Genomic DNA, 16,437 nt, shown 5'->3' with positions numbered 1-16,437 from the left:
CAGAATCGCCCCGCCCCGCCCCCCCCCCCCCCCCGCGCACTCCGCGTGTCCCCCGGCGCCCTCCAGTCGCATGCCGGCCCCTGGGTCCTCCGCACCGACTCCTAGACCACCGGGCCCCCGCGCCTCTCGTGTCCCCCGGAGGCTTGCCCACCCTGCGAACTCTCTTTGTCCCCCCACCGTCCCCTTGTACCCTCCCCCCGCACCGACTCCCTTGGCGGATCGCCCGGGTGGGGCGTGAAACAGGAGGACCAGGGTCGCGGGTGGTACAGACCCATCAGCCCCCCGCAAAGAGTTCCTCCCTGCGGGCGCACTGGGGCTCCACACAAGCTCAGTGTGCAGATTGGTCCTCCATAAATCCCTTCTGGAGTGTCCTCTTTCTGCCTGAGCCTCCTTATTATCCAGCAATGCCCTTTCTGCGGTTTTTACACATGACAATGGAGAACAAATGTCTGGGGGCAGGGGTGGCTCCTGGCCATGAGGCTCACAGTGAACTTGGGGATCCAGGCACGTAGGAGGCAATGACCAGAGCTACCCATTGGGCCCATGGGGCAGGGAAGGTCAGAAAAGGCCCTAGAAAAGAACATCTAGTTTTGGGGGCCCAAGGAGGGATCCCCTCCCCCCATTCTTTTGGCGGTGGTTCTGATCAGTCACCAGATCCTGCTGCTGAGATTTAGGAAAAGATTTTCTGGCATCTCTTCTGTTCCTCTGTAGCCACAGTATTCACAGTTGCTTTTCTCTCTAGTTGCTGTCTGTGTCTTGTTGTCTACTGAAAGAAGCCCAGCCCAAGCAAACGGACTTTCTTCCCTCACCCTTGGGGTTTACCATCCAGCGCCCCCTTAGCTCTTTCTCCTGCAGAGGACCCCATGCTGGCTCCCTCCTTTGTAAGAGCTCAGCCTCCAGCTCTGACTCCCTTGCTGGAGCTGCAAACAGCTGTGGCTGCTTAAAGCCAGGGTGGCATTTTGGAGAGAACAAGAGAATCTGTGTCTCCCACATGTTCCTGCGCCTTTGGGGTGGTACAGCTGAAAGCCACGCGGGGCTGTCTGTCCTCAGCCAGCTGACTGGGTATTGTCTTACATCGCTGCTCCTGCCAGGCAGAGTGCCTGTGGGTCTCATACCTCTGAGATGGGGGGAGGGAGATGTCCAGAGAACGGGCACCAGCCCCCTGTGAGGACAGGGGCCCAGTGACCTCGACGTTTGGCGTGCTGCGGTGCCGGACGGAGAGAGGTGCGGTGGCATCAGATGAATGGGCCACCTGACACTTTGTGTCTGTGTGCGCTGGCATCTCACCCAAGAGAGGAGTATACCTGGGGGTCAAGTGAGGAGATGTGGGGTGACTAAGCCGTACACAAGGGGGCTTGACACCAGCTGCCTCTACAGTAGAGCTGTGCCCCTCCTTGGTACCAGGGACCACTGTGAACCCTTCATGGACTGGACAGCCCTGTTCCATCCCCACTTCACAGATGAGGAAACTGAGGCACCCAACGGTATGCAGCCCCTAAGGGGAGGGGCCCGGGTGTGGGCTCACACAGTCTGGTCCAGAGCTGTCCCAATAAGCACGATGGTGGAAATGCTTAAATCTTTCTGCGAGGCAGGGAGGCAGAGACTGGAAACAGACTGTGTGCTCTGTACCTGTGACTCTGTTTTTATTTGTTCCTTTTTTAAGGTAGGACCATATGGACACCACAATGTTAGTGGTGGTGAGATGGAGTGGACAGGTATCACTTTGTGATCAGAGTCACCTTTTGGGCCAGAACCTCTTCCATGCATTGCCACCCTCTGTGTTTGAAAATGACTCTGGACTGTGTGTCTCAGGATGAGTGTCCTGAAAGCTGGGAGGACATGCCCCTCCAAATGGTACAGTGTGACACATACTCCCCACCCCCGCAAATGTTTGGAGGACATCTGTTCTTTCTGATGGCTGTTTCTTTAGAACAGGAACTTGGTTAAAGAGGACCCTCTCTGGACAACTGGTGTAGCATGGTTGGGGATGAAGCTGGAGGAGAGGGTTTGTCTAGAGCACTGAGGTCCCTGGAGGGCACCCTGAAATCCTTTGCTGAGGACCTGATAGTGCGCCACCTGCCTGCCAAGTTTTTCAAACGCATTAAGGCCTCGGCTTTCCGATCGGGGCGGTAGGACTGCCGCGGTGTTGAAGCCCCCCGACTCCCGGAAGATGGGACGAGGTGGAGGCTGGCCGCTCCTTCCCTGCGATCCCACCCATCGCCGCTGGGGGGCCGTGCGCCTTCAAGTCCGGGCTCTCGCTTTTCTACTGGGGCGCTCTGGACCAACGGCTCTTTGGAAACTCATTCGTCTGTTCAGCCGGAGTTAAATCCCCCCAGGCGTGGGAGGCAATGCAGCACCAGGCAGGGCGGCCCCTGACGGCAAGAAGCTCCCCTCCGGGTGCGGACACCGCGGGGCTCCCTCCGGCAGGAGCCTCGGTGCGCGTCTTGCCGCGCCTGGAGCGCAGCGGGCTGGGGCGCGCCAAGTCGGGGGAGGCTGGTGTGCTCCTCCGCCCTGTGGCCTTTGGGGCGGCTCCAGCCGGCCGGGTGAGTGGCCAAGGCCTCCTGCAGGACGCAGACACCCGTTCGGCTGGGCGGTTCCAGCCTGCTCCAGCCCGCAGCTGGGCGGCACCTTCTCTTCGCAGGGCGGTGCTGGGGGAGAGGCGCAGGGGCGGAGCAAGACTCTGGCCGGCCCACGCTCCTGGCAGAGACCCCTGGATGTGACCTATGTCCCATCCACTCCTGTGGGTGGAAGATGTGGTGCGGCTGAGGCACCCTCACTGAAGTAGGGATGGGAACTCTTCACAGAAGCCACAGCAGATGACAAGCAGTGGCCCGGGAGGCAGTCCTCTTGCAGGGAAAGCACAGCTGTGACCTCCCAGGGCAGGGCAGGTGTGCTGGAAATGCTGTGAGCCGGAAGTCTGTGTCTGAGATGCTCCGGGAAGCTGCAACAGGACTGCGGGCATCTGGCACCAGAGCCGTAGGGGTGGGCCCAGCTTGAGGGCAGCATCAACGCTCCTTGTGTTGATATTCAACACAGGGCTAGAGATTCAGACGCTTAGGATGCCTGCCTGTCTCATTCACCTGTCCGCCCCGGCTGAGCTTCGCAAGCCAGGATGGCATCCAGCATCTGTCTCCCTGGGATGCCCTCTAAGTGGCTGGCATGGAGCAGGTGCCCCACTGATCCCTACCGTTGACTGACTGCGAAAGAAGCTAGAAATTCCATCAGGAGCTGCCCAGTGAAAACGTCCCAGGCGACCCTTACAGAGCTGAGTGGAAAGGTTCAGACATTTGTTCATTTCATAGATGATCATCAGGCTAGTTTCCAACCCTAGGAACACAGGAAAGAAAAAGCAGAACCTGGTTCTTACCCCCATGGAGCATACATTCTCCTGGGGAGAGGATATGAACAGGCCAACCAACACACAAAAACATTGTACTTTCCAATAACGGGTGTTGGGACTGAGAGAGCGTGGGCAGGGAGGTGATGTGGAGCTGAGGACGGAAGGACAGTGGGGTGCCAGCGGGGGGGGTGGGCAGTGCCGCCCTGGGAGCTCCCTGGAATCCTGTCTGCTGGGCTCAGGCTCTGGAGGGCTGGAGCGTCGCCAAGAGTTTAGGGTGGGCCTGCCCTCAGCCGGCTGAGTGTTACTGAACCACAGAGTACAGAGACTGAGGACCGCGGGCAAAGGCACAGCGGGGTGTTTACAGAGGGGCCAATGGCACGTCATCCAGTGCGCTGGGGACACAGAATAGAGTACGGGGAAGGAACCACAAGCCAACCATCCGGAGAGGTCTGCACAGGGGCACATCTCGGCAGCCTTTTTCTATGCATACCCATACCTTTTAAAAAAATCTGGGTGGAAGTACAAATACTGTATTTTTTTTCACCTAACAGCAAACTATGAGCATTTTGCTGTATCCTTAAATGTTTTTCTAGAGTGTGGTTTTATTCTGTGACGTGGATATGGTACAATCTGTTTACCCAGATGTCCATTTGCGGGCATTTAGACCAACATCATATATGTGGTGAAGCATTATTGGCATCCCATTAAAATGGTCAGTTAGTCCTTAAAACGTTAGTAAGGGCTAATGTTTTAATGTGAGGAAGGAAGAGGTTATACTGTCATTATGAATAGAATTTGGTTATATCCTGAGAAAATGCAAGAGAAGAACGTGGAAGAGTGCTGTAACTAAGCAGAAGTAAGACTGTTACAGGTTGTAAGATACAAAGGGACGGTCCACCCCTGAAACAGCAAACAATAAAACAAAATACCTCTCATGGCAGAGAGAGCTAGTTGGCCCCAACATCTGTTCTCTCTCTTCCAGAGGAACAGAGCTCTTGCTTTGGGGCTGGACACAGGAGGAGAGATCCCCTTTCTCAGCTGTGGGAGCATACAGCTGGGTTGTAAAGGAATATCTGCCTGTGTGGACAGCAATGCCATGTGAGGAGTCTTCTTTGGGAGGGGACTCATCAAGTGCTCCCCACAAACGGACGGGCCCAGAATGGTCAGTGCAGGGGGGGCTCCTAGGTAATTTTGTGTCGACCCCATGGCCACAGGTGCCCAGATTAAGCACTGTTTCTGGGTGTGTGTGTGAGGGTGTTACTGGATGAGATCAGCACTTGGACAGGGGGACCAGTAACGCAGGTGACCCTCCCCAGTGCAGGTGACACACACCCCCCCAGTACAGGTGGGCTTCATCCACCCGCTGAGGGTCTGAATAGAACAGAAGGTGGAAGAAGGAGGGGTCTGCCCTTTTGCACCTGCCTCACCATTGAGCTGGTCTCGTCTCATCTCCTGTCCTCAGATGAGAGCGATGCCATCGGCTCCCCAGGTTCTCAGGCCCTCGGACTTGGGCTGAATCACACCACCTGCTCCCTGGGTCCCCAGCCCGCGGACAGCAGCTCGTGGGACTTCTCAGCCCCCGTGACCGCACGAGCCGACTCCTCATAACAAACCTCCCTGTCGGTGTACGTCCTGTTGGTCTGTGTCTCCGGAGAACCCTGACACTAATACAGATGCTAAAGTTCAACTGGAAGAATAAACAAGTGGTTGTACCTGTGAGACGGGGTGATTACAGTACCCACGCTGCCCTGTCGTGGGATGAGCCACAGGGGTGGTGATTACAGTACCCACGCTGCCCTGTCGTGGGATGAGCCACAGGGCTGGGTGTGAACACGTGCAGCTGCTGCCCAGAAGGCACAGGAGAAATGGGCAGTGTTGTTATCATCACTACCACCAGGCTTTGCAAGAGGAAGGGGAGGTATCCTAACCAACTGTCTCATGAGATGACGGTGACCGAAGCCATGCCTGTCACTGCAAGAATCCAAGAGGTGATCAGTAGCACAGAACAGGTAAGAGGAAGGCTCTTCTCAAGGCTGCTTGCCAGAAAATCAGGTGTGAGCCTCCCTCGTGCAAAACACCTACGCGAAACCCAGGTGGACGCCACAGTTGAGCGTCAAATACGGCAAAGCCACCTCTGGACTTGAGGGGACTTTCTGAGCATAGAAAGACTCTAGGAAGTCACTGGCTGATAGCCGGCAGTGTCTGTGTACCTGGAGATGTCCACTGTCTCCGAAGCCAAAAATCCACTGTCAGCAAAGTGAAAAGGGAGAAGCATGTCTGAAATGTATGTCGTAGGCCAAGGGTGGTAACCTGGTTACCTAAGGACCACCTACAAGTGGATAGGAGCGAGCGATGCAGACAGGGAAAGGCATTCCAGAAGACCGGTAGACAGAGGTGGGTTGGCCGGCAGTCATGGGAATCGAATTCCCACGTACAGAGACACCCGTTTCGCCCTGAAAGTTTGAGGAGCTAACGCTGGGACCCCTGCGTTGGCGCTGGCAGGAAACCGGTGCCGGCGCACCGGAGGGGCTGTATCAGGCCCCCTCTGGGAGAACCAGAGGAGGAGGGGTCAGGAGCACAGGACCCCGCAGGTGTCACTGCCCTGCAGCCACACTGCAGGAGGTTCCTGAGGTCACCTCTGACCTGCGGGAGCCTCATAGGCCCGGGGCCGGGCCAGCGGGGCTTCTCAGAGTGAAGCCTGGAATCACGTCCAGGCTCACAGAGCCAGGGGAGGTCAGGCCGGCCACCGCACAGCCACCCCCTGGAGCATACAGCTAGCTGTGCGAAATGGTAAGTTAGGACATGGCTAAAAATACGATCCTTTTTGGTTAACAAAATGTGTGTGTAAATGCATGTACATGTAAAATATATATTTACACGTAAGTGATTAGACGTGTAAACGACCTACTTTCAAAGTACAAGGAAAATACGGAAGGTTAAAAATGAATCCAAAGTGTTAAGAAATTATCTCTTTGGCAGGAACTCAGTTGATCGAGCTTTTCTTTTTGCTTCTCTTTATCTCATATTTTCTCTATGATGAATATGTATTAATTGTACCACGAAAATAAAGGAAAAGAATAGCAGCTTCTGTGGTCAAATGGCACGGGTGGCCTGTGGAACATAAAGGTGCCAGTAAAATGGGTGATTGTGCAGCTTTAACAGCATGGAGAAAGCCCACCGCCCATGACTGTGTGAGAAAATCAGTGCGTGTAGCTGAGCAGACAGCACACCTGGGGTCGGGATAACGCGTGGGAGCCCTCCTGCCTCTTACTGGCGGTTGTTCTGGGCCCTGAGTGTAAGGGGCACCTTTGTAGTTACATTTTAATACTTTTCTGTGTTCCCTGCGATGGAAATTGTGTCACAATAAGTCAGTACAAGAGTTAAATGTTGGAAAAGAAACAGCAAGGCCCTCATACAGAAATCAACAGAGGACATTCCCAGATAATTCACAAAAGGTGGAACACCATGGTGGCAGCGCCCATGAACCAATGTTCGACCTCAGTGCTGCTCAGATTAACATAGGAATGATTTCTGGTTTTCCTTAGAATTTCCTTTGTTTTTCTAATGTTTTACAACATTTTCTAAGGTTTTACAATTAGCAAACATGTTTTTGGTACTTGAAAGCAACATTATTTCTCAAGCAGAAGAAATAAAGTCGGACCAGTGGAGGGCGGGCCCCGAATGCCGGGCTTTGTGCAGCTTTAAGCAAAAAGAGGCCTGAGTGACACAGCATTTTTCAAATATTGGTGTTGGTCGCGTGGCACACGGGACAGGGACACCTGGGGCACCAGGGGTGCACTGCCACTGCCTGGGGTGGGCCTAGCTGGCTGCTGAGAGCCACGGGTAGGTGGGCCTGGGAACGACCTGGTGACCACTCGGGTTTGGGGCAGAGGGGAAGAGAGGAGTAAAAACCAGCTCAGGCTTGGAAACTGACAGTCTCCCAGGAGAACGAGCAAAATTCCTGAGGGGGAGATGCAGTGCAGAAAGCAAAACAAACACACAAGGAAAAAACGGGCGAGTGTCTGGGATGCGGAGCCGTCGGGTGCGGGGCCTGGCCCTGTGTTGTACGCTGCAAAGGGACACCGAGTCACACAGACACAGCACATCTCCCAGGAAGCTTCAGGCACTGCAAGCTAGTGAGGGTCCCCTGACAGGTCTGTCAAGGGGTAACTTTAGCCGGGACGGGGAGGAATTCACTGGAGGCACAGAGAGTGTCACATTCACCCCAAGGGCCACCCGCATGACGTGGAGGGCGGACGTGAGCTTTGCGTGGCCGAGCCAGCCCAGAGGAGAGCGGGCGCAGGGTGGTCCTCGTCCAAGGAAGAAAACTTACCCATCCAGCAAATAACTAGTAGGCGTCTTCCCCTTTGGGGAAGATTATGTGTTTGTACATAATATTAAATTTTGCAGTAGGCTGGGGGTGTGCAAAAACAGGTTCAGCTAAAAAAAAAAAATCCAGCCATTCCACTAACATCGCACGCTGATTTCTCTCATCCAGTATGACCCTGGCGCAGGGGCTGTGTCACCGCTGTGCTGTCCCCTCCCCAGGTCCTTTCCTTCTTGGGCCATGTATTGGAGTCATGGGGGTCAGCCAGGGCTTGGAGACATGAGGACATCGAGGGGACCCTGGGCTTTGACCTTGGGGTACACTCCCCAAGGAGGCCTGGTGCGGCCTTCCTCTCTCAGACCCTCTGGACCCGGAGCATGCACCTGACGGGGGCCCTCAGTGTGGCCCCAGGAACAGTCAGGGGAGGCGACACCTTGGCTGTAGGCGGCCTCAGAGCCGGAGAGTGTAGCACCCACGGCGTCCTTAGATTCTTCGTTTGTTCCACGTCCAATCCTTATTAACTGGGTCTTGACGCCTGTCTTGCACTGGTGAGGATGGGGTGATCCCAGCCTTGCTAAACTGTACGCCGCTGGCCGTTGCTCTCCCTGGCCCATCTCGGCACGTCCCCAGGTGGAGGTCCTCCCGACAGTCGAGGAGGCACCTTCTCTGACCAGACGGAGCCAGGAAAGGCTCTGTCCCCAAAAGGCGGCAGCCACAGCCGTGCCCCCACCCCCAGTGCTGCTCACGGTATCTGAGGGCACTCCAGGTGTCTGGGGTTCAGAAGCTGCCCGGCGGCCGCAGAATTCGGGCGTGGAAGGAGCTGTAGAAAGGGGTCAGGCCCCCGCCACCCCGTCCACGGGAGGAACCAGAGAGATGCAGGTGGGGCAGGTGGCCTGCTACACCAGGGACCCCTCCTGCCCCTGGTGGAGGTGGGAGCCTGTGACCCACTGTGCGTCGGCCCAGAAGGTGGGACACGAGGGCGCCGGCCCATGGCTTCTGTGGCGGAAGATGGACTGCGCCCCCCATCAGTGGCACGGGATGAGGGCAGAACAGACAGAGACAGGGGTCTGCGTTCTGGGTGGTCTGCGATCGTCACTGCTGTCTGTAGCACATACGCCATTTCCCCTGCTGTGGCCCCGCTGCCCCCGCCAATGCTGGGATGGAGGTGCCATCACCTCTGCTGTATGGACGAGGAGATAGAAACTTGGAGACCTCGCCCACGGGCACCGAGCTGCTGATTTTCAGGTGCGGTGATGGAAGCTTGCATGTCCAGCCTGGCCCTCTCACCCGTGCTGACTGCCACGTGTGGGGAAGTGTTGTAAATGTGTTACCGACCAGGGTTCTTGTCCTCCTTAATCAATAGAAATTGATCAGAGGCCAGACAAGAAATTCACGCAAGGCTTTACTGGGGCCCCTGCCGCAGCAGCAGGGAGCCAGAAGTATCAGGCTCCCCTGCTTGCTCCCCGAGGTAGGGCAAGCTGGCTCCTTATAAGGGGTAAGGATAGGGGCGTGTCCAGGGGTCAGGCTGGAGGTGTGGCTGAGGTAGTCTGCCTGCCACTTAGGCGGTGCTGTGTGCAGCAGGCATGCGCAGTACCCTGCTTTTGCTCTGGGCCCTTCAGAAGCATCAGCTGGGCTTTTTGGTCTTTTTGTATCTTGTTGTCCATAATTTGCCCCAGCTGTTTGCATGCACGCATTTATTTTCAGTCCCTTATAGTTTCTTTGTATTTCGTTGCTGGAGGAGAGGTGTGTCCAGGTGCAAGCCCTGCAGCAAAGCGTCCCAGGTCCCAGCCCATCTCAGATGTACCCGAGATGTGTTTTAATCAGGTGTGGTAAGGTGACACACACAGAGACAACCGCCTTTGAAAGAAGGTGCCCGAAAAGCAGGAAGACAGAGAACCCTGCAAAGCCTGGAGCCAAGCCTGGAATCCTATCAGCACCTGATTGCATCAAGGTATGGGTCGCCCCCACCTGTGTGACTGACAGACGGAAAATAAATTCTCTCTGAATAACAAAAACATCTCCCGAGCCTCACAGTTTTTCTTTACAATGATCATCATTTATTCCAAAATTACCAGGTGTGCCAGGAAACGATTTCACATAATCCAAGAAAAATTATAGACATAAATCCATAGGTCACCAATATTGGAATGATTAGAATGAACCTTAAAGTGTGATTAATATATTCAAGAAAATAAATTTTAAAAACTGGAGAATTTCATCAGAGAATTGAAATCTAAAGAAAAATAATCATGAAAATTCTAGAACTGAAATATAAAATAGCTGAAATGAACAACAGAATAGATGGTTTCAAAAGCAGATTACACACAGCAGAAGAGAGGATTAGTGAAATGGAAATTAGTAAGTAGAAAATACCCAGATGGAAACAAGGAGGGGAAAAAAGAAGTGAAATACAGAGTATAGCATGAGGAACGTGAGCAACGGAATAGATGGTTTTAAAAGCAGATTACACAGAGCAGAAGAGAGGATTAGTGAAATGGAAATTACATAAGTAGAAAATACCCAGATGGAAACAAGAAGGGGAAAAAAATGTGTAACAATACAGAGGCATATAGGACATAGCAAAAATCTAACATGGGTGTAATTGGAATCCTAGAAAGAGATTTACAAATTTTAAAAGCATCCAGGAAAAAAATTGTAGCTTAACTTCAAAGTGCAACAAAACAGATAAAAAATAGACTTTTTCAACAGAAATGATGCAAAGAAGACCATGGAATGAGCCTTGAAATTGCTGAAGGGAAATGACTGACAGCTTCCAATTCTATCTTGGTTGCCGGCAGCGTAGCCGCTCCCGTGGGGCCCTGTCCCCTCTCCAGCCGCCCAGCTGCTCCCACCTGCGCCCCACCACCGAGGGCAGCGGCCAGGCTGCAGGGTCCCTCGTGCGCTCTACACTCGTCAAGCCCCCCACACCCTCTCCTAGCCCCACCTCGGGCGTGCACACCGAGGATTCCTGCAGCTGGGCGGGCCCCCAGCCTGGGCGAGGGGCGGGCCCCCTCCTCCAGGAGCCCCCATCTCTCCTCACAAGACCCCGGGGTCGACCCCCACTCCTCTCCCCGAGGGACGAGGAGGAGAAAAGCCACCTGCCCCCAGGACTCCCTGCAAGGAAGGCAGGTGTCTCTCCAGCCCCGCCCCCCAGGCCTGCAGCCTGCACCTACGGCCTCGGGAGGGAGGCGCCCTCCAGCCTGGCGCTCCAGGTGGGGCCTGGGAGCCCACTCCTCTGACTCGGGGACCCAGCTGGGTGGGGAGCGCCACCCCACGCCCGGGCAGCCTCTCCTCCTTCCCTGTATCGGGTGACAGGTGCGGGAGGGAGACAGCCGTCCAGCGTCCTCCGCATCTGCTCGTCCGGGGCCGGCCTGGCTCTCTGTGCTGGACACTTGCCTCCTCTGTGTGGCTCGTGAGGCACTCTCGGGGGTCCGGGACCCCAGGTCTCTCCCGCGCCGGCTGCAGTGGGGTCCCCGCGCTGGTCCCCCTCCCTCGGAAGCCTGCAGGGGCCTGGGCGCCCGGGGTGGTGCTGGACGTCTGGTGCCCCGTGCGCGTGTCAGGTCGGGTCAGGGGGGCGGCCGGTGGCGCTTTTAAATATGTTCCGAGTCCTCCTCCCTCGGGTGTGGGCAGGACGCCCAGGTGGAGCTGGTGCAGCGACTGCGCCGGCAGGTCGGTCATCCAAGCCTCGCAGCTTCTGTCCTGCGGGCCCCGACCCCCCGCCCCCGCTGTGAGGACGCTGTGGCGGCCGCCGGGTGAGGCGCTCAGGCCCCACCAGGAGCCACGTGAAATGATTAGAATGAACCTTAAAGTGTGATTAATATATTCAAGAAAATAAATTTTAAAAACTGGAGAATTTCATCAGAGAATTGAAATCTAAAGAAAAATAATCATGAAAATTCTAGAACTGAAATATAAAATAGCTGAAATGAACAACAGAATAGATGGTTTCAAAAGCAGATTACACACAGCAGAAGAGAGGATTAGTGAAATGGAAATTAGTAAGTAGAAAATACCCAGATGGAAACAAGGAGGGGAAAAAAGAAGTGAAATACAGAGTATAGCATGAGGAACGTGAGCAACGGAATAGATGGTTTTAAAAGCAGATTACACAGAGCAGAAGAGAGGATTAGTGAAATGGAAATTACATAAGTAGAAAATACCCAGATGGAAACAAGAAGGGGAAAAAAATGTGTAACAATACAGAGGCATATAGGACATAGCAAAAATCTAACATGGGTGTAATTGGAATCCTAGAAAGAGATTTACAAATTTTAAAAGCATCCAGGAAAAAAATTGTAGCTTAACTTCAAAGTGCAACAAAACAGATAAAAAATAGACTTTTTCAACAGAAATGATGCAAAGAAGACCATGGAATGAGCCTTGAAATTGCTGAAGGGAAATGACTGACAGCTTCCAATTCTATCTTGGTTGCCGGCAGCGTAGCCGCTCCCGTGGGGCCCTGTCCCCTCTCCAGCCGCCCAGCTGCTCCCACCTGCGCCCCACCACCGAGGGCAGCGGCCAGGCTGCAGGGTCCCTCGTGCGCTCTATACTCGTCAAGCCCCCCACACCCTCTCCTAGCCCCACCTCGGGCGTGCACACCGAGGATTCCTGCAGCTGGGCGGGCCCCCAGCCTGGGCGAGGGGCGGGCCCCCTCCTCCAGGAGCCCCCATCTCTCCTCACAAGACCCCGGGGTCGACCCCCACTCCTCTCCCCGAGGGACGAGGAGGAGAAAAGCCACCTGCCCCCAGGACTCCCTGCAAGGAAGGCAGGTGTCTCTCCAGCCCCGCCCCCCAGGCCTGCAGCCTGCACCTACGGCCTCGGGAGGGAGGCGCCCTCCAGCCTGGCGCTCCAGGTGGGGCCTGGGAGCCCACTCCTCTGACTCGGGGACCCAGCTGGGTGGGGAGCGCCACCCCACGCCCGGGCAGCCTCTCCTCCTTCCCTGTATCGGGTGACAGGTGCGGGAGGGAGACAGCCGTCCAGCGTCCTCCGCATCTGCTCGTCCGGGGCCGGCCTGGCTCTCTGTGCTGGACACTTGCCTCCTCTGTGTGGCTCGTGAGGCACTCTCGGGGGTCCGGGACCCCAGGTCTCTCCCGCGCCGGCTGCAGTGGGGTCCCCGCGCTGGTCCCCCTCCCTCGGAAGCCTGCAGGGGCCTGGGCGCCCGGGGTGGTGCTGGACGTCTGGTGCCCCGTGCGCGTGTCAGGTCGGGTCAGGGGGGCGGCCGGTGGCGCTTTTAAATATGTTCCGAGTCCTCCTCCCTCGGGTGTGGGCAGGACGCCCAGGTGGAGCTGGTGCAGCGACTGCGCCGGCAGGTCGGTCATCCAAGCCTCGCAGCTTCTGTCCTGCGGGCCCCGACCCCCCGCCCCCGCTGTGAGGACGCTGTGGCGGCCGCCGGGTGAGGCGCTCAGGCCCCACCAGGAGCCACGTGAGGGAGCTTGGACGCAGAGCCCCTGGTTCCGGCCAAGTCTTCAGAGGACGCGGCCCTGGCCGACACTTTGACCGTGACCTCGGGAGACCCCGGGCCAGAACTGTCCCACGAAGCCTCTCCCAGACCCCTGACCCACAGAAACTGTGAGATGATAAAGGTTTGTCATTTTAAGCTGCTAACTTTTGTGGTTATTTGTTAGGCAGCAGTTGATAATTAGCATACAAAAAGTTGGCCAAAATGTGGAACAGTATTGAACTATGAGACAGTCATTTCCTGCGACGGTTTTGGGGGTCAGTTCGCCCATGTGTAGTGTGTTGAGTGTAGGACTACTCTGCGCTCCAGCGATGCCCCTTGGGTCCTCCTTGGGGAACATCCATGTGTGCGTGGGGGCGCGAAGACGAGGGTCATCACTGCAGCAACCGGTTTCCTCAGCATGGGACCGGTGACCAAAATTCTGCTCTGTCCTTCCAACAAAAGACTGTTGTCCTCACCATACGTGCACTGTCTTCTGGCTTAACTTGCTCGACTACCCACGCCCTGCGGTGAGGGCGGCCACCTGCAGGGTGAGGCGAAGATGAGCCACACAGCATGGGGCTCAGAGGCCAGGCACCCTCCCGTCATGACAGAGATCCACTGCACATTTACAATCCCCTCGTGTATCTCATTCCAGGAGTCTTGCAGTTCTGTTTCTACGTTCAGCATTTAATGCCATTTGGGATTTATTTTTAGAACAGGGTGAGGTTGGGGCTTAATTTACCCTTTTACTCCTCTAAACGGAAACCCCAGCCCCACTGAAAAGTCTGTCTTTTCCACAATGATTGAGGCCCCTAAATTTCCGTGTATAGTTGGGTTTGTTTCTGGACTCCTGGTTTTATTCCACTTGTCCATTTGTCCCTGTACAAATACCACGTGGTTTAATGGATGTAATTTGATATAATATTTTGATATACAGAAGGGCAATTTTCCTCTTCTTTTAGAATTTTATTTAAAAAAAATAATAAATTTATTTATTTTTGGCTGCGTTGCCAGGAGCCCCCATCTCTCCTCACAAGACCCCGGGGTCGACCCCCACTCCTCTCCCCGAGGGACGAGGAGGAGAAAAGCCACCTGCCCCCAGGACTCCCTGCAAGGAAGGCAGGTGTCTCTCCAGCCCCGCCCCCCAGGCCTGCAGCCTGCACCTACGGCCTCGGGAGGGAGGCGCCCTCCAGCCTGGCGCTCCAGGTGGGGCCTGGGAGCCCACTTCTCTGACTCGGGGACCCAGCTGGGTGGGGAGCGCCACCCCACGCCCGGGCAGCCTCTCCTCCTTCCCTGTATCGGGTGACAGGTGCGGGAGGGAGACAGCCGTCCAGCGTCCTCCGCATCTGCTCGTCCGGGGCCGGCCTGGCTCTCTGTGCTGGACACTTGCCTCCTCTGTGTGGCTCGTGAGGCACTCTCGGGGGTCCCGGACCCCAGGTCTCTCCCGCGCCGGCTGCAGTGGGGTCCCCGCGCTGGTCACCCTCCCTGGGAAGCCTGCAGGGGCCTGGGCGCCCGGGGTGGCGCTGGACGTCTGGTGCCCCGTGCGCGTGTCAGGTCGGGTCAGGGGGGCGGCCGGTGGCGCTTTTAAATATGTTCCGAGTCCTCCTCCCTCGGGTGTGGGCAGGACGCCCAGGTGGAGCTGGTGCAGCGACTGCGCCGGCAGGTCGGTCATCCAAGCCTCGCAGCTTCTGTCCTGCGGGCCCCGACCCCCCGCCCCCGCTGTGAGGACGCTGTGGCGGCCGCCGGGTGAGGCGCTCAGGCCCCACCAGGAGCCACGTGAGGGAGCTTGGACGCAGAGCCCCTGGTTCCGGCCAAGTCTTCAGAGGACGCGGCCCTGGCCGACACTTTGACCGTGACCTCGGGAGACCCCGGGCCAGAACTGTCCCACGAAGCCTCTCCCAGACCCCTGACCCACAGAAACTGTGAGATGATAAAGGTTTGTCATTTTAAGCTGCTAACTTTTGTGGTTATTTGTTAGGCAGCAGTTGATAATTAGCATACAAAAAGTTGGCCAAAATGTGGAACAGTATTGAACTATGAGACAGTCATTTCCTGCGACGGTTTTGGGGGTCAGTTCGCCCATGTGTAGTGTGTTGAGTGTAGGACTACTCTGCGCTCCAGCGATGCCCCTTGGGTCCTCCTTGGGGAACATCCATGTGTGCGTGGGGGCGCGAAGACGAGGGTCATCACTGCAGCAACCGGTTTCCTCAGCATGGGACCGGTGACCAAAATTCTGCTCTGTCCTTCCAACAAAAGACTGTTGTCCTCACCATACGTGCACTGTCTTCTGGCTTAACTTGCTCGACTACCCACGCCCTGCGGTGAGGGCGGCCACCTGCAGGGTGAGGCGAAGATGAGCCACACAGCATGGGGCTCAGAGGCCAGGCACCCTCCCGTCATGACAGAGATCCACTGCACATTTACAATCCCCTCGTGTATCTCATTCCAGGAGTCTTGCAGTTCTGTTTCTACGTTCAGCATTTAATGCCATTTGGGATTTATTTTTAGAACAGGGTGAGGTTGGGGCTTAATTTACCCTTTTACTCCTCTAAACGGAAACCCCAGCCCCACTGAAAAGTCTGTCTTTTCCACAATGATTGAGGCCCCTAAATTTCCGTGTATAGTTGGGTTTGTTTCTGGACTCCTGGTTTTATTCCACTTGTCCATTTGTCCCTGTACAAATACCACGTGGTTTAATGGATGTAATTTGATATAATATTTTGATATACAGAAGGGCAATTTTCCTCTTCTTTTAGAATTTTATTTAAAAAAAATAATAAATTTATTTATTTTTGGCTGCGTTGGGTCTTCATTGCTGCGCATGGGCTTCCTCTAGTTGTGGCGAGCGGGGGCTACTCTTCGTTGTGGTGCACGGGCTTCTCATTGCGGTGGCTTCTCTTGTTGCGGAGCACAGACTCTAGGCGCGCAGGCTTCAGTAGTTGTGGCACACGGGCTCAGTAGTTGTGGCTCGCGGGCTCTAGAGCGCAGGCTCAGTAGTTGTGGCGCACGGGCTTAGTTGCTCCGCGGCATGTGGGATCTTCCCGGGCCAGGGCTCGAACCCGTGTCCCCTAGCATTGGCAGGAGGATTCTTAACCACTGCGCCACCAGGGAAGTCCTTTTTAGAATTTTCTTGACTGTTCTTGTGCAGTATCTCTTCCAGATGACTTGAGGGTCAGCTTATCGAGTCATTTGAGAATCCTGTTGACATTTTGGTGGGGATTAAATCGACTTTACAAACTGACTCGTGAAGAATTTAAGTATTTACAACATTGCTTTCAAGTGGGAATAGGGCATTTTCTGATTCAGTTAGAGCTCCTGTCAGTCCTACAG

This window comes from Physeter macrocephalus, chromosome 11 (assembly GCF_002837175.3).
Source record: "Physeter macrocephalus isolate SW-GA chromosome 11, ASM283717v5, whole genome shotgun sequence".
Taxonomy (NCBI): Eukaryota; Metazoa; Chordata; class Mammalia; order Artiodactyla; family Physeteridae; genus Physeter; species Physeter macrocephalus.
Note: the sequence above shows the minus strand (reverse complement) of the source record.